Below are 19114 nucleotides of genomic sequence, written 5' to 3'. Positions count from 1 at the left end.
AAAAGAAAAGTTTTAGGAAGCCTGTTTTAAACCTTAGTTAGAAGAATGAATAAATATACACTTCGTCCTTACCATAAATATAAAGAATATATACAAAGAGTATGATCTGTGAAATTTGATTCTAGATTTTACAACTTTCTTTCTGTGTCCCACATTTTTCTGTAAAATGTGAATAATACCATAGCAGGTTCCAGAAAGAGTCTCTTAGTTACTTTTGTTAGAATAAAAAAAGAAAGAAAGAAAGAAAGAAAGAAAGAAAGAAAGAAAGAAAGAAAGAAAGAGCCACTTCACAGGAAAGGGGCTTATTTTGGCTCACAGTTCGAGGATAGAATGCTACATGGAGGCGAAGTCACAGCAGCAGCTCAAGTTGCATCCACAGTCAAAAAGTAAAACACAATGAAAGCTTATACTCAACTCACTTCTTCTCTTTTATAAAACAAGGATCCTAGCCCAGAGAACAGGGCCGCCCACAGTGGGCAGGTCTTCCTTCTTCAGTTAATCAAATCGAGATAATCCCCACAGATGTGCCAGAGGCTCATTTTCCTGGTGATTCTAGATCTTATCAATTGAGATTGACTGTCAACATCGTGTGTTAATACAAGAAAGACGATCAGAACAGTAAACTGGAGGAAAGCAGGTTATTTGATTTTTCCAGAGCTGAAAAGAAGAATGGCTGGCACATAGTAAGCGCTCAATAAGTATGGCAAACAGGAAAGCAGAGAGGAAGAAAATCGCCTTGCAGCACAAGGGAATGAGGGAACCTGGCGCTCTCTCTCTCTCTCTCTCTCCCTCTCTCTCTCTCTCTCTCTCTCCCCCTCTCCCTCTCTCTCTCCCTCTCTCTCTCTCTGGCACATGAGCCCCTGGCTCTTCACAACATTATATATATATATATACATACACACACATATGACTAGAGACCAAAATATATAATTAGACTACATATATATAATTTAGACTAGAGAATATTTAATGCCTTTTCAAACCTAAAATATCCAACTCATTTCAACTACCTCCAGAAATATTCCAAAAAGTCAAATTCACACACCTGCAAATGATGCTGCCATCCGCTATGTCAAAGCTCTAGATTCTTTCATCTTCCCCCTTCCTTCTTCTATGTGAGTATTCCAGAGTGAAGAGCAAGGTTTTGAGCTATCATAGAGTGCCTGCTGCAGGTGAGTCTTGCAGGACATGATCAAAGTGACAGCAGGAGCACAGGGTAGACTGTCACCATCTTCTGACCTCAAAATGGATTTCTGAGAGTAACAGAAGTTTGGCTGCTCATTTTCTTGACTCTTCTTGACACACCATATTTATGTTTTTTTTTTTTTAAAGAACCCAAGATGTTGACAGTAAAGCGTATCCTATGCTACCCTGTGCATACCATAAACCAACAAAATTTATTAAGAGCCCCTTTCTGGAACATATCTAAACTCTTAGGGCAGACAAAAATGGAGAAGCAGTTTGCTAAAATAAAAGATGCCAACTTGGGTTGGGTCAGGAGGAGGTCAAAGGTACAGAACCTAGCTTGAAAGCATATACACCAAAAGGCGCGCTCTGCACAGTACTTATTTGGGGGTAGACTACGGGCTTTAAGATAAAACTAAACATTTTTAGAAACTGCTATTTAAAGACACCTCCATATAGCCAGTCAAGACAGAGCAGGCCTCTTGGCATCCTGCACTGGAGGAATGAGGCAGGAGTTCAAGGTCATCATCAGCTACACCATCAGCCTCAGCTCCCTAAGTTCCCTTCTCAGAAGAGAAGGGTGACGATGATGGTGGTGGTGGTGATGATGAGGAGGAGGAGGAAGAGGAGGAAAGGAAGGGAAGAACAGGAGAAGGAAACAGGGATAGAAGAGGATGAGAAGACACAGATGGATACAGGAGAGAAACGAAGTCTCCCCTCCAACATGTGAATGTCGCTCACACTACTAAACTGTCGATTTTATTTAAAAGGTGGGGGTGGAGAGTTGGGAGATGAATTTATTTTAACACAGTAAAAAAATAAAATAACACAATTTATAACAAAACTAATATTGAGCTGGACTGAAAAATCTTTACGTAGCTGAGGAAAACCTTGAACTTCTGACTCTCCTGTCTCTGCCTCGCAAAAGCTTGGGTAACAGATGTGCAGCACTGCAAATGGCTTGGCTTTACCTTTCACAAGGAGATGGGGAAACCCAGGTACCAGCAATGTGGTATGCAGTCTTGTTCTGTGTCCTCAGAGCCGGTCCTCCATCAGTGTCACACCCACAAACATCACCTCTCAGTGACATCGGCTGGGTACTTTCTTGGAGCCCTTAACCTGGAGACTAATTCTAATCCTCGTGTAAAATAAAACAGAGATGATGAATCAAGAACACCTCGTCCCTCTGTGGTGTTCTCAGAGGTAAGTGGCACCTGACAGAATTCCATCTAGGCCGTGTTTAGAGAAAACTTCCTTAAATGCCTAAAGCACCATTCAAGCCGTTTGCATCAGGGGGAAAAAAACAACACTTCCACTAGAGAGCAGGGTGCATGGGTTGCAAAGTAAAAGCAAACATTGACCAGCCACAAGGGGTGAGGGCATTGGAACACGCAGGCACCTCTGCCCGCAGCCAGCGGTGGTGGTGGTGGTGGTGGGGTTCCTTTTTGCACTCTGTTACTGTGGCTCTTGGCATCCTCAGGCGGTGAGGCCAGATGCAAAGCCCAGGGGTGCAGCTGCTTCCAGCCAACTCCAAGGCCGCTGCTGAAGGCACCGGCTCAGGACTGCAGAGCTCAGCACGTTTCTGCAACTGTTTTGATGATGCTTTTGAGTGTTCCCATCACTACCGAGATGCTGCCGCTCTCCTCATGACCACAATCTATTAGCTCCAGTGGCTTTTCAGCGACTCGGCCCAGCCGCAGCTTCCTGCTTACCAAGAGCACTGCCTGGGGCTCTGCCAGCCCCGGCCTCCTCCGGGGGCCATGCCCCGCCCTGCACCACCCTTCACCTTCGCCACCAGGGTCCTGGTTCTGAAGAGGTTTTCCTTTTTACAAAGAGCATAAGCTCTTGTCAAAAGATACTAAGAACTTCTGACAGCAAAAGGCTTTTTGTTGTAGGCGGCCTTAGGAAACACTGCCTCAGACAGTGTTTCTAGCAAGTCCAGTTGCTTGGGCCCATGACAGCTGACAAGCCAGTGGAGGTGAGAACCTGAGGACAGAGCTGGCTTCGCAGCCGCCAACAATTAGATCTTGGTTAGAAGGCTTGTCTCGTTTTGTTTCTGAGTCTCCAATTTCTTTCTCTGTCTCTATCTGTCTCTGTCTGTCTCTGTCTGCACCACAACCCCCTTCCCCAATGTTGGGGCACGTGGGGGGGTGTCTTGTTTATAAACTGAAGGAGACAAAAGATCTGAAAGACAAATAATTTGCAATATGACTTTGGTACACACTGGGATGATTTTAAAAGAGAAAGCTCCCAAGTGTAAATCACACACTTTCTCCCCCAAAAGAAATTCTGGCTTTTACAGTTTTGCCTTTTATTTTCTGTGGGGCAGAAGGCAATCAATCACTCTGCCACTGCACTGTATCTCCAGCCCTCTTTTCGCTTTTTATTTTGAGAGGAGACACTCAATAGAACTTGCTAAGTGGCCCAAGCTGGCCTTGAACACACCCAGACAGGCTTCCAGCCCGTGAACCCTCTCCGGGCTCAGTGGCTGGGATTGCAGACCCCTGGCAGCAGCACAGGCTTGGATTTTTCTTTAAAAAAAAAAAAAGGCCGATGTCTTTCACATGGTCCGGGAAGGGTCTAACAAGTGGGTTTCCTGCAGAGGAAGAGGAGAACAGAACGTTGCCCTGTCTCTCACCTGCTGGAGGGGGAGAGAGGGCTCTGACAAGTCATCACTTTTGAATGTGTGTCAGTTAGAACTACAAAGACACCTAAAAGGAGGCCTTATCCGTTGTCTGTAAGCCGCTGTAAGCTTCGGTTGGGAACAGCAGGTAGAAGCTGCATTTAGGTTTTTTGTTGTTGGGTTTTTTCTTTCTCTCTCTCTCTCTCTCTCTCTCTCTCTTTTTTTTTTTCACCACGGGAGCTATAAATAGCCCAGCCTGTGGCACGTCCTGGATGCTCTACCTACTCTCGCCCGCTACCCCGATCGAGATCCAGGCAGCAGCAGTGACTCCCACGTAAACATTTTCAGGTAGCCGCCCCCTCCCTCCAAAGACATTTTCCACAACATATATGTGTCAAGAAGAAATGTTTCTCTGAGTGGTGTGTGTGTGTGTGTATGTTGTTATTTTGGTTTTACCTTTGAGTTCTAGATGCATGCCACCCACACTCTCAGCCTGGGATGCAGGGCCTCCTTGATGATCTAAAGGGGTGGTAGGCATCAAAAGAAGAAAGGAAGGCAGAAAACAAACCTCCGATGCTTCTACCCTCCCCCCTCAATTGTGCAAAAATACACTTACTTTAAGTTTTGTAGCCACTTGTTCATAGTCTATAAACTAATTTTTCTTCCATGAGTATCTGGGAAGCTGTGTTTTCTTCAGACTTTCATTACTACATCCAACTGTTCGGTAAAGAAAATGGTCTTCACTTTTTTTTCTCTGTGTGTATGTGTATGTGTGTGTGCGTGTGCATGTGTGTATGTATATGTGTCTGTGCGTGTGTGTACATTGTATGGGTGCGTGTGTGTATATGTGTGTGTATGTGTGAGTGTGTATGTGTCTGTGCGTGTGTGTACATTGTATGGGTGCATGTGTGTATATGTGTGTGTATGTGTGAGTGTGCATGTGCTTGTGTGTGTGTGTGTGTGTATGTGTCTGTGCGTGTGTGTACATGAGTGCATGTGTGTGTATATGTGTGTATGGGTGCGTGTGTGTATGTGTGAGTGTGCGTATGCTTGTGTGTGTGTATGTGTATGTTGCTATACATCAGCTGTTGTCTTCAGTTGTTCTCCATCTTAATTATTTTTCTCACTTAGCCTAGTGGCCAGTGCCCTCCAGGGATCAATTTCTTTCCATCTTGACCCCAGTGCTGGGGCCACCTACACACCTGCCTGGTGCATGAGAAATTTTCAGATGGGTCTGAGGGGTCTGAAGTCAGGCCTTTGTGTTCTAATGGCAAACACTTTACAAACAGAGCCATCTCCCAAGTCCCTGTCTTCTTCACTTTGAGTGAACTCTGGACTTTAAGAGTCAGAGAAGTGTTCATTTGTAGCTAAATTACTAGTCCAACTATGCTGCAAGTTGTGCTCCTAGGCAACCCAGTCTCCCTGGCTAGAGGAAGACACAGCCCTTCTAATCTAGTTCTCAGAGGGTTGGACAACTTAGCAGCTACAAATCAAAGATGGTCTTCAATTCTTTGATTGAAACAAGGTCTTACTGTACAACCCAGGTTGGCTGTAAACTCAGAATCCTCCTGCTTCGGCTGCGAGAGTATTGGAAGGACAGGCATGTGTCACCTCACCCGACTTTCAGTTCTTTAACACATTATAAAGTAGACAGATTTCTGGTCCCAACACCTCCCCAACTTACCCCAATATGAACACACTAAACAAGCAAGCAGAGGAGATGGGCTTTGAGCGTATAAACTCACAGTTTTCCTTATGCGATTTTTCTAATTCAACTAAGCCTATCCACACATTTTTTAAAAGTTGTTGTTCTGCCCATTTCTATATTGTGGTGCATCCCGTGTCCACTCCCCCACCAACTCCAGCATGTCTCCAATCCAGCCAACATTCATGGGCTGAGGACAAAGCTAAAAGTGGGCCTATTTGATCGTCTAATAATGAGACACTGGAATCTGCAGCTCAGCTGGCAATTGAGTCGGTAGGGTTGGGTTTGACTGTTTTCTTATAGATTTTGTTGGTCTACTATCAGGCAGTGCACTTCAACAAAGCCAGAACTGTTCACAGTTCCATATCCCGAGAGCCTATTCCTGCCTGTCCGACCCGTCGTTAGACCTGTCACTAACAATGTTCCACTACTGAAAACAGCAGTGTCTTTTCCTTTGCAAGGACACCAGTTCAGTGCATCTTAAATATAGTAAAATGAAAGTTGGACCTGGTGGTATATGCCTATGACCTCAACAACCTGGGAGAGTTAGGCAGAGAAGTTGTCCTGAGTTCAAGGCCAGCCTGGGCTGCGTGGTGAGTTCCAGGTTAATCTTGACTACAGAACGAGACCCTAACTCAAAGCAAAACAAAGTAGATAGGTAAAATGAGCATCATATTCATAATAAGAAATCCCACTGAAGCTTGCTTACTTGGTGAAAGTTTAAATATAATTATTATACTGCCAGACTCCTGCATGGAACCTATAGAAAGAAGTGAAGCTAAAAATAGCCGACCTGACATCTAAATAATTTGAGAGTAATCAAATTTGAAAACCTTACCTGACAGCTGCCCTAGAAACTTAAAGACGTTGAAAAATTAGCAACTAGCCTGCAATCGTTTCCTTTCCCCACCTTGCTCCGTTTGTCCATTCTTCTTCTTCTTTTTTTTTTTTTTCTTTTTTGACATTTTCTTAGCACACCCTATATGCTGCAGCCTTGACAATTAATTAACTAACCTTCACACACTTTCTCTGAAGTAGATGGATGAAAAGCATTGGAGCTTTATCTGTACTCCTCAGGGAACTAAAAACAGAAGGGTTATGACTTCCCCCCAAAAGTCGCACAGCAAGCTTTCCGGGGGAGCTGGAATTGCCACCAAGGAATTCTGTCTCCTGCCAACCCCGTGACTCTCATCCACACTAGAATTTCCCTGACTCACCACTAAGTCCCGTCCACTCAACGACGCCAAGTTTGCTTCTCTGACTTCCTGGAGGCATTAGCCTTGCACAGAGTTGGCCAGAAAAAAAAAAAAAAAAAAGAATTGAATTCAATGCAAAAGGCATAGAAAAAAAAGGACAAGTCAGATGGTCAATGAGCCTCTTTCACTCAAACAGCCAACTTGTCAACCATTCAACGAAACCTGGCATTGCAGGACAATGAACAGAGAAATACAGAGTGGGAAAATGTCGGGTTCCTGGTACAGTCAGTGGAAAACAAAGACTTACATAAACAAAGCCAAGGTGTCTACCAGCCATTCAAGACAGCCAGTTTCCAAGTTCAAGTGCTGGCAGTGTTCTTGGCTCCAGCGTACAGCACAGTAGAGCTCTCTGCTAAGCCCACCCTGTCACAATGTCTGCTTCGTGGGATGATGTATGGCTTCCTCCCCTTTTGTATCTTGCATTTCTATTTTCAGTCGTTTCCTGTAACATTCCTGAATTCTGCTTACTTTTGCATTCCTCACATAGGGTTGAAGTACAGACCCACTCCAGACGCCTCTTTCGCTACAATATAGTTGCCATAGGAAGTAATTGCTCTCAGGAAACAATAGAGGAACAAATTATTGCTTAATACAATCTGGAAAGATACCCCTGCTCGGTGAGAGAATGCATTGTTCAATTATGTGTGGTTTGTGACTGTGCTTAGCCACCACAGGCAACGTCACTTGTAGACATTATAGTAATCTCCTGACATATGAATGTCCCTCCAAATGGAGAGTCAAGTGAAAGAGCTCTCTCTGCCATCTCAACCCAGAACCCGTTCTCACCCTCAGGGTGCCAAACCATTTCCCTGACTATCATCTGGAACCGGGCTTCACATCACCTTTAAAAACATGTACGACAGTTTGTTACTTTTTCAGAAATCATTTTACTTCCCACACGCACCCATGAAGTCACTCTTTGGTTATATGCCACTCTTTGGTGCTGGGAGGTGAGGCATGTTTTTTTATTTTCAGTGTACAAGAAAATAGTCTTGGAGCCAATAAGATGGCTCCATAGGTAAAGGGGCCTGACAGGCAAACCTGTTGACCTGGGTTTGATGCTGGGTGGAAGGAAAGAACCAACTCCCAAGAGTTATTATTGGACCTACACACACACACACACACACACACACACACACACACACACACACACCGAGGAAAGGGGGGTAATGAAGTGGGCTTACCCTATTACACATGTGTTATCCCAGCAGTCAATAGCTGAGGCAAGAACAACACAAATTCACAACCAGATTGGGCTCCATAGTGACAGCCACCCTACCAAAAAATGCTATGAAGATAGTTCCATGAGTAATAATGCTTGTTTTTCAAGCATAAGTAGCCCGGTTTAAAGATCCAGGATGCTGAGAATTCAGCCAGGGACTCGGGGAGACCTGGAGGCACTCAGAGGAAGGATAGCAGGCTACCAAGAAGAGATTTAATACCCTATGAGCATATACAGGGGGAGGAGGTCCCCCTCAGTCACAGCCATAGAGGAGGGGAGTAAGGGGAAAATGGGAGGAAGATACAAGGGATAGGATAACAACTGAGATGTAATATGAATAAATTAATAAAACATATTAAAATAAATAAATAAATAAATATTCAGGACGCACTTCCAAAGCCAGGCATGGCTGGAAGGGTTGTAAAGCCAGCATTGAGGAATCAAGATAAACACGTATGTAGAACTTGCTGGCCCACCAGCCTAGCTGAAACAGCTTCCAGGTCAGTGAGATGCCTTGTTCCACGTCAGTAAGGGGGAAAGGAAAATACCTGGCATCCTGCTCTGGTTTTCATGGGTGGGTATACCCCTACACTCATGGTCATGTAACATACACACACACACACACACACACACACACACACACACTCACACACACACGTATAGCATGACTGCCTTAGGCACAGTTGCTGATTGGTAGGGAGCCTCGCTTGTAAACAAGTTTGTGATGAACTGGCCCTGGATGGCACAGAGAGGGCTGCACATTGCTCCTAAAAGAAATCATTGTAATTATAAACTCTATAACTTTTATAGGATGACTGTTTTATGAGGTATAGCATGAGGGATGTCCTTTGCTGATACTGCCCTTAATCACTTCCTATTTACTTATTATGTAACCTCTGATGAAGCCAGTGATTACATTTCATATTATGTCTCTGGCTTCCATTGTAATTTTATTTAACTCTGTGACAGCCTCTTATGTGCCACTACAGCCAAAGCATCTATCCAAATAATGAGAATGGTGCTGAGTGTTTGTTTGTTTGTTTTTTGGTGGTGGGGGGGAGGGCAGGTGGGTCCCATTGCAAATTCATTTTGGTTTGTTTGTTTGTTTGTCTGCTTTTTGGGTTTTATTAAATTATACCAAGGAGCAAGGCTTCTTTTAGAAGTGCTACCCAGTTGCTGTTTTTCTCTCAATCGTAATACTCCACGTTCCCTGCTAAAGATGGGAAATTAGGAAATATCTAAGTGGTATAGACTTCACAGAGTTTCCCTCACCTACTCACCTCTCATTTGTTTGGGTTCTTCTCTAGCCCTTTGAGATTCTCACTTGTCAAGAGTGGCTCCAGTAGAAAAAGAGCTTTCAACCACCAAACAGAGATGCATGTCCTTTGTATGTTGCCTCTGAAAAAGGATTGAGTAAGAGTGAATTATGGAGAACACAGGAGAAGCCAGAGAAGGTGAGAATGATAAATTAGGAAAATTTCCAACAGGGTTTCGATAGCAATTAAGTTGAAATTTTAAGAAAAAAGAGGGACCAGTGGGATGGCTCAGTGGGTAAAGGTGCCTATTGCCAGGGCTGAAGACTTGGCCTACTGGGACTCACAGAGTAGAAAGAGAAAACATAATCCCTTAAGTTGACCTCTGACCTTTACCTGCACACACTCTTTATAGCAGGTGCATGTGCTTTCCAAGGCATAAGTGTGAATCATACACACACACACAATATATATATACATATATATACTATATATAAATATGTGTGTGTGTGTGTATATATATGTGTGTATATGTTTAAAACAAGAAGTAGACTTCTGTGTGCTCTTGGCTGTGGGCTATGACATGGATGGAGATGGACCACTTGCTCCAGGAACCACTACTTTTATTCCTTGGTGGCCTGTTTTATAGCTGATCACATTTGGAAATGACCCAGGTGCCCCTTGAGGCCACAGTCCCCACTTTTCAGCAATTAGAATCAGTTCTCACCACATGTTGTTTCTGTGTTCCTGAAACAGCCATCAATAATTAACTGCCCATCTTTGCCTGGCCTGTCTCTCTTTCTTCATGCCTCTGTAATCTATTACATGCCCTCATATTTGTTTTTACCACACAGACACTGGAGTTTTAACTAAACTTGTTATTTTAGTTTAGCCATTTGTGATCAGGGAGGTCCAATAGATTGTGAATGCAGGTCATAGAGTTGGGTACGGCAAAGAGTGTTCATGGGGAAGAGACTACAACAAACAAACAGGTAAAAATATAAATTTCAAAACAGGAGAAGCTATTCCATCAGTCTTTTGTTTGGCTGTTTTGTGTATGTATGTTTATATGCACATATTTGTGTATGCGCACATGTGTATTGGATGTGCATCCTAGTTAGGTTTTTTTGTTTGTTTGTTTGTTTGTTTGTTTTTGTTTTTGCCAATTTGACACAAACTGGGATCATCTGAGAAGAGGGAACCTCAAATAAGAGAATTAATCAAATCATACTGGTCTATAAGAGTGTAAGAGTGTGGAACATGTTTCAAAATTCATAGGCCAGATGATGGTGGGCACTTCTACCTCTGGGCAGGTGGTCTTGGTTGTATAAGAGAGCAGCTGACCAAGCCCAAGCACATAGCGTTTCTCCAAGGTCATACTTCGGTTCCTGCCTCTGAGTCCCTGCCTCTGAGTCCCTGCCTCTGAGTCCCTGCCTCTGAGTCCCTGCCTCTGAGTTCCTGCCTCTGAGTTCCTGCCTCTGAGTTCCTGCCTCTGAGTCCCTGCCTCTGAGCCTCTGCCTCTGAGCCTCTGCCTCTGAGTCCCTGCCTCTGAGCCTCTGCCTCTGAGTCCCTGCCTCTGAGTTCCTACCTCTGAGCCCCTGCCTCTGAGCCTCTGCCTCTGAGTTCCTGCCTCTGAGCCCCTGCCTCTGAGTCCCTGCCTCTGAGTTCCTGCCTCTGAGTCCCTGTCTCTGAGTTCCTGCCTCTGAGTCCCTGTCTCTGAGTTCCTGCCTCTGAGCCCCTGCCTCTGAGTTCCTGCCTTGAGTTCACAGCCTGACCTCCCCTTCATGAGAGAAGGAACTACACTGATAAGCTGAAAGATACATTTTCCTCCCATGTTGCTTTCCATCGTGGTGTCTATTATAGCAGCAGAAACCTAACTAGGACAGGGCTATGTACATGGAGAAGCCAAAAGTTGGTAACAGGTGTCTTCCTTAATTCTTCTCCTAGAGTAGACCCTGAGTCTCACAGTTTGACCTACATACCAGCCAATGAGCTTCAAGAGTCCTCCCGTCTTCACCCTCAGCCCTGGGGTCGTAGACAGGAGCCACTCACTGCCCTGACTTTGTATGTCAGTGTTGTGGAACCTGAACCTGGGCCCTTGTACTTGCATAACAAGCACTGTACTGTCTGAACCATTCCCCCATCCCTGTTTGTTTGTTTGCTTGCTTATCTGTGTGTTAGAGACAGGGTCTTTTATAAGACAGAGCCTCATGTAGTCTAAAGTGGCCTCAAAACCGCTTTGTAGCATCTTCCAACCTCCACCCCCCAGCCACTGGGATGGCAGCTGTGCATGCAGCACTTGGCTTCCTAGTACAACTCCTACTTAGAATTAAAAACAGAAAGGACCACTCTGTTAGTGATGGGTTGCAATGCTCATAGGAAAAGGTCAGCATTGTTGGGGGTAGGGGACAGCTCTTATATTTCTTTCTTGATTACATTAAAAAGTGTTATAATTTTAGGAAAGTGTTAGACCTGGTAACCATTATATGCCCTCTGAGAAACCCTCTTCTACATACACTACTGGAAATCTTTTCTAATCTAGGTTTAATGGTTTTTGAAATATCAAGCATAATATTGGCCTTGATCATGTATGAATTTCTTTAACCCATTTTCTTTATTTTACCTTGCTATGGAGGTGCTTCTAAAATCGGTGATGCAAGATCAAGATGATTCATCAACTGCAAAGAAGCCTTAGGGCTGTTTCCCAGGGCAAGGACCCCCACCCCACGTTCTCAGAGCAGCCTGGCCTTACCGCTTTCTACTTGGGAGTTGTGGGAGGTGGAGAAGCACTGGGCTCTTGGTTTCTTTTGCTTTAGATTGAGTTACCAGTTTTATAATTGCTTTTTAATTGAATAAATAAAATTTAAGCTGAAAATATGATAGTTGAGTGAAAAGGGATAGAAGATGAGGCATTTGGGGGACTGTGTACAAAGGAGTTCATTTGACTGGTGTACCCCAGACTCTTACTCAACTTATAGTAAATGGGGACATTTAGTAGAAAAAGTACAATGTCCCTCCTCAAAAGGGCCTGTCTAACACTATTTCTGGTCAGCAAGGCACAAATGTATATTCACCCCCAGATAGGGAAGCAATGACAGGCCAAAGTAAGAATACCACCCAAGTCAAACTTGATGAACCAGTAAGTTTTACTGGTATTATATATAGAAGTAGGGGTAAGGGGTTACTTACAGGAGCAGAAATTGCTCAAAGACAGCTCAAAGCCCACCTCAGAATGGGTGATAACTCATGAAAGATGAAAACTTAGATTGCACTGAAAAGCACCTTAATAGGTTGGAGGTTGTCTCTTTCAGGTATCTCAGTCTGGTCTACTTTTAGACAGCTTGGCTCCTCTCTGCCTCTCCAAGAAAGCCGTGCTAATCTCTGTGTTATTCTGAGAACTTGGTTGGTCTGAGCCTCTTCCAGATAGTTTTTTTTTTCTTCTAGGAAGTATGTCATAGTCTTATATCTATATACCCTTGGGGAGGGAAGGACTCTGAAATCTGATCAGTTTCAGGGACTTCCTGGAGCCTTTGAATTGTTTACTTCCTGAGCTTAAGAACTTTCCCTGCAGTATTGGCCATTTCAAGTTCCTTAGAACATTCTGTATTTTTAAAAAGTTTCCCTCCAAAATGAAATAGTTTATCACTGAAGAAATTGTTACCCAAAGGGGCTGAATGGTATTTTCATGAAAGAGTGTCAAGTTAGTGTTCTTAATTGCCCATTGTCCCCCAGTCAACTTCAAGATAGGAAAAAAGTATATATATCAACTTCTTGGGCTGATAAAAATGACTCCATGGGCAAGGCTGCTTGCTGCCAAGCCTGATGAGCTGAGTGGTAGAATAAAACCAACTGATACAACTTCCTCCCCTACCCCACAGATAGATAGATGATAGATGATAGATAGATAGATGGATAGATAGTGAGATAGAGGGATATTGATAAATGATAACAGATTCTTTCAGGAAGATAGAATGATGAAAGAAGGTAGGCAGATCAAATAAAATTCTTTCAGTAGATGAAACATCAGAGCCAATTGATTTTTCTGGATCTCCCATAAAATTAATGATGTTACTTTTAGTGCCTCTAAATCGCATCCTGATTGCTTCTCTGTCAGCTGTTATCACTACATCAGTATTTTATGTACACACAGGACTCAGTATCTTGATGTAAATGATCCCCCCACAGTGCCTTTATGCTTAGAAAATTCAGCAGCTAAGATTTCATAATTCTACATAAACAACATCAGTTGTTCAGATGACACTTTACAAAACAATATGCACACTGTTGCTCTTGTGTCTGATAGAGGGGTGAATGAAATCTCATACATTAACAGACTAAAGCCTGTATTGGTTGTTTGGAAGTGGAGGAGAAATCGTTCAAGTTCAGGTATGGTCATTCACATCTATAGTCCCGTTGTTCTGAAAGTTGGTGCAGGGTAGCTATATATATGAGACCTTGTCTTAAAAGAAAAACCCAGAAACAAACAGAACAGATGCCTCAGTAAATAAAGCACTTGTTGTCTTGTTGTGCTGGCTTAACAGTATGAGTTCTGATGCCCCAAGTCCAAGTGACTGTGGAGCAAGCATGGCAGCCAAACCATCAAGGAAGAAGCATTCAAGATCAACTTCTGGCTTCTACATGCATGTGTGTACACAAATATGTACACATGAACATGTGTATTTACCCACAATAATAAGTATATACACCACACACACAATATCTATCAAACATATAGACCCAAAATACACACATACACACACAAATCATGTTACTTTTAAAAATATGTAAATGATAATAACAAATTCCTCTTTTCAAATGGTTGGCTCAATGGGCATTCAGAAAAACATTAGTATTCTCACTAATGCTGGAGAGCCACCTGTCCCCAGAAACAGTGACGCCTCAGAGAGGTCGCGCAGAAGCCTAATTGCAAGGGCAAAGTGGGAAGGTGGAGAGCTGAACCTATGAAGATTCAAATGGATGATGCTCTTCCTTGAGCACTCTGGCACTGCGGCAGATGGCTGACAATAAGACCCACTGTGACTAAATAGTTTGAGAAGTTCACAACTGCGGAAGGATCTTCAGCCCTGTCTTGTTTCGTCTCACTTCAAGTCCAGGGTGAAGCCTTCAAAGGCAGCATTTCACTTTATTAGTATCAAGTAGCCTCTATCCGCTTGCACACTCTTAGGTCACAAGGCTTCTTCTCTCCTTTATCGCACAGCTATGGTTTTGTTTACTCTTATTGACCAGGGGCCAACATGTAAATTTATCCCTAATGGATCCTGTGCCAGGAGCATGCATGGAACTTTCACAAGCTCAAAAAATACATTTTCCCCCCTATTTTACTCCTCAAACAGAGAAACAGTAGATTGCCACCGTTTTTCCACCTGTAGTTTCTTTTGTACCCAGCGTATTAGGCAACTTTCCCATGGAGATGTCTTCCTGCCTGAGTGGGAATCCTGGGCTACATCATAGCTAGACAGACTCGATGACAGCACGGATGGTTTATGACTCCAAAGTTTGAGCGGGGTCCACAAAACTGGCCTGTCACAAACTTATCCCAAGGAACTGCTGGCCACCCCTAGCTGATGTGCCACCAAACTGAGGATCTGTCTGTTTTCCTTTCTCTCAGGCACTTTGAGTTATTAGGCAACACAGCCTGTTTCCTTCCTTCCGCCCAGGAGGTACATTGTGGAAGAACAATGTACACCCAGCTCTCTATTCAAGTTTAAAACTTGCCATTGTGTGTCACTCTGTGCATTTGTCTGCCTGGCACCATCAAAGTGAAAGATCTCATGTGTTTCTGTTTCTGCATGGAGTGGAGAGAGGGAGAGGGGGGAGGGGATAAAAGGGAGAGAGAGAGAGACAGGGAGGGAGAAGGGGGGGGGAGGATCTGGTTACCTGGTCAGAGGAAAACTCAGTGGGTTGGGACCACAGCCACTTGGAAGGCTATTGAACGGGCGCTCTGGCTTTGTGTATTTCAGCAGTTCTTCTTTATGTCGCCAAGCAAATCTCTCTCCATTCACACGCTTAATTGTTCACTCAGAAAAATATTTTGACTCCTTCCTAACACTCTGCTTGGCCTGCTGGCTATGTGCTCTCAGCATTTTTCAAGCACAGCCTGTACAACTAATGTATGTCATCCCTCCCTGCAGAAAGTCCATCAAGGAAAAAAAAATACATATACATATATTTATTGTAAGTTTTTAGACACACAGAAAGGCGTTCAATAAATGGATTTAATGCTTACGCAAAATTTAAGAATCCATTAGGAAGTTCAGTTTTACTATGTCAGTGAGATACGTTTCAGACTGTAATCATACCCTTTCCAAATCCACTTAAAGTAAACCATTTATTTTTTCTACTTTTCCCACAAGTGCCTTAATGTAAAATTTGGATACCTTTCAGAAGAGACCTGTGAGGTAATGCACTGGAGAGACATAACAATATTTATAAAGTTTGGAAAAAATCTTTCACTAAATGAATAGGGAAAATAATCTTCAACCTTTGGCGGGAGGGACAATAATATTGATATTAAATTTGGTTGTTTCCTATGATTTTTATAACAGATGTGGGGAATGAGGTCTCATTCTTCTTCTTCAGCATTTTGAGAGTTCAAGACAAATTATTATAGGGCTAAGAAATAGTCACATTGTTCCTATCTGTTCAGTATTGTCTTTTACCTTCACAATGTGCAGTACATTTAATTAAACGCATAAATGTGACTTACTTGTGTTGTTCTGCTTATAAGTTCGACACTCATAGGAATGAAAAATATAGAACCTGATTGGATGTTTGCACTCACGTTCCCTGCCTACTTGTTTTAAAGTTCAAAACCACAGCCCACGTTCCCTTGTATCACAAATGAGCATCCATCTGAAATGAGAGCAAAGGCAGCAGGTTTGGCATCTCTGATTCATTCAGTTCCTGGGCTGGTGTCACTGGAGTTAGAAGCTGCAATATGAACACCTGTCCATGGGCGGCTAGACTAGAGATACCCAGCTCATTTCTCACAGACCATTGTCCGGCCCTCCGATGGTAATTACTTTTCATCCCCATCAGCCGGGCCTGGACTCCAGCCAGCAGGTTGTGGGTGGAAGGGTCTAGATCACATTTCCATTCATCTGAGCCATCAAGTCTCCTTCTTGCTTGTTTTCAATTACATTGACATGGTGGCTTTGGCACATAGTGAGTAAATAGCAGCGGATTCAAAAGGAAACATCTGAAAGCCAATATCTGAAATATACTCTCGAGGCTTCGGCCAAGACAATGGAACTGGCACAGAGATTCTGGTGTTATGACCCAAAGTCATAAAATACAATTAATTAAGTTAATTACAGTGAATTTGTGGAATATTTCGTGAAAGCCAAATGTGGCACATGCGAGTCTAGAAGGCAGTGGAAGTATTGCTGGATTTCCTATGAAGTTGATCACTAGCAAATTAGCTACATTGTTAATTACAGCAAGAGAGAAAGGGACTGAAAATGGCACTGGTTCATTTTTTATGCTTACTTAAAAACAACAATTTAGAATGATTTATTTGATTTTATAATGTATGAGTGCTTTGCCCGCATGTGTATATGTGTACCGTATGCATCCCTGGTGTCCACGTGAGATCAGAAAAAGACATCTGATCCCCTAGAACTGAAGATATGAACTTCATAGCTTGGGTTGTTGTGAGCCACCATATGGGTGAACCTGCATCCTCTGTAAGAGCAACAGATGTTCTTAACCACTGAGCCATCTCTCCATTGGTCTTTCTTTTTAAAAACACCAACCTGGAAGGAAAAATAGCACTGCCTCAGATGACCTTGATATAAAGCATGACAGAATTAATTTTGAAATTTCACTAACTCCGTTCTTTCTTCTACTCTTGGTCTTTTAACATACATTCTCTAGCTCTCTTGTTGCTCTTTCTCTTACTCTCTGTCTTGTCCTGTCTCTCTGGGGTGCTGCTCCCCCCCCCCTTTCCACAATAAACTTTCTTTAAAAAATATTCATTCTCAGGGCTGAAGAGATGGCTCAGTGGTTAAGAGCATTGTCTGTTCTTCCAGAGGTTCTGAGTTCAATTCCCAGCAACCACACGGTGGCTCACAACCATCTATGAGATCTGATGCCCTCTTCTGGCATGCAAGTAGACATGTAGATAGAGCACTCATATACATAAAAAATAAATTATATATATACATATACATATATACATATATATATATACATTCTCTTAATATCCCCTTTTTCCTATACTACTCTCCTGAGATTTTCCACACTGAGGTTATCATTGATGGCTTTGCACACTCTTGTCATAGAGTAGAAATGGATAAGCACAAAATAACTACTCATTAGCGATGTCATCTGTATACTAAGTTAAACATGGCAGTCAAAGTGAATCCCCTCATTCCTAACATTCTCTTTTCCAGTCTCAAAAGCACAGCCTACCAGGCCTCCTTGGTTCACCTTTACTCAACCTCCATCTTCAACTCTTCTAATGCCCAGTAAATGGAAAATACTAAAATTTAAAACACCAAGTGTACAATAATGTTATTTTTTTTAACTCTGGCTTTTTCTTACTGCGTGCAGTACAAAAGCATTTCTTCCTAGATGCAAAGAATTGTTTTGTGTCTTTGTAAAGCCTTTTAAAGAAGTTAATTAAATATTCCAGCCAACATTTATTAAAAGTTAATGTACCAGTTTTCTGGGCACTAAGCATACAAAGACATTTTACAGCTTCAATTGTGTTCTAAAGACATTTAAAGCCCAAGAAACAAAGACGGATAGTCTTTGATATCTAGGGGGGGGGAGGGGAAGAGGAAGAGGAAGAGGGAAAGGGAGAGAGAAAATAAAATGTCCTTGAATATTGTGGGTCTGTAACAAGATTCTAAACAGAATGGAATATAGACATGAAAGGAGAACAGGCCTTTCTTGGAGGTATGTTGAAAGCAGAGTTCAAGGCAGGAGCACAGGATGGATCCTGAGCTCTGACCGGGAACCATAGAGAGGAGGGAATGGATGGAGGAAAACACAGGCCCAGGAAACTGCCCCGTGGGGTGCTGGTGGTAGTCTGTGGTTGCAAGAGCCTGTGAAACAAAAAGCACTAGTAGGGCTGTAAAGGGTCTGCTCCATCCAGGAACCTTCTCCAGGCTTCAGTGGAGTATCACCATGGAACTCGAAGTTGGAGACTCCTGTGTGGGTGCCAATAGAAGCTGTGTTTGAGCTATAAAACAGTGGTCTAGGAAACAGGTAATGAAGGGCTGAATTGAAGGTTTTGTGATGGGGGATTTTGGAGTTGGTCATTGATTGGGTGCAAATTAAACAAAAGTCATGTGTATAAAAACAAATTGTGAACCTTTTTGTGTCTGTGTCTGTGAGGTAAATGTGTTTGTTTGCATGGGTGTGCACATGTGCATGATGTGGGTGGAGGCTAGAGATCACCATCAGGTGGTTTCCTCAATTCTTTCTCAACCACGTGTGTGTGTGTGTGTGTGTGTGTGTGTGTGTGTGTGTGCATATGTGTGTGCGTGTGTGTGCATGCGCACGTGTATGTGTGTGTAGAGACCAGAAGTCAATTATGGGTGTCTTTCTCAATCACATCGTCATCTTATTTTATTTATTTATTTATTTAAGCAGAGATTCTCACTGAATCTGAGGCTCACCAATTGCCTGGACTGGCTGGCCAGCAAGCCCAGGACCTTCCTGTTTCTCTATATTAGCACTTGGATCAGGCTCACACCACCTTGCCAAACTGTTTACAGGAGTGCTAGGGACCCAGCCTCAGGTCCTCATGTATGTGTTCCTTATAGGAACATTTTTACTGTGTCACTAACATAAAGTGAGACAGAAATACTGTTAATAATGGGTTGGTGTTGTTTTATGGAA

This window comes from Acomys minous (genome assembly GCF_964271855.1).
Source record: "Acomys minous genome assembly, chromosome: 5".
NCBI lineage: Eukaryota > Metazoa > Chordata > Mammalia > Rodentia > Muridae > Acomys > Acomys minous.
This window is presented reverse-complemented; position numbering follows the sequence as displayed.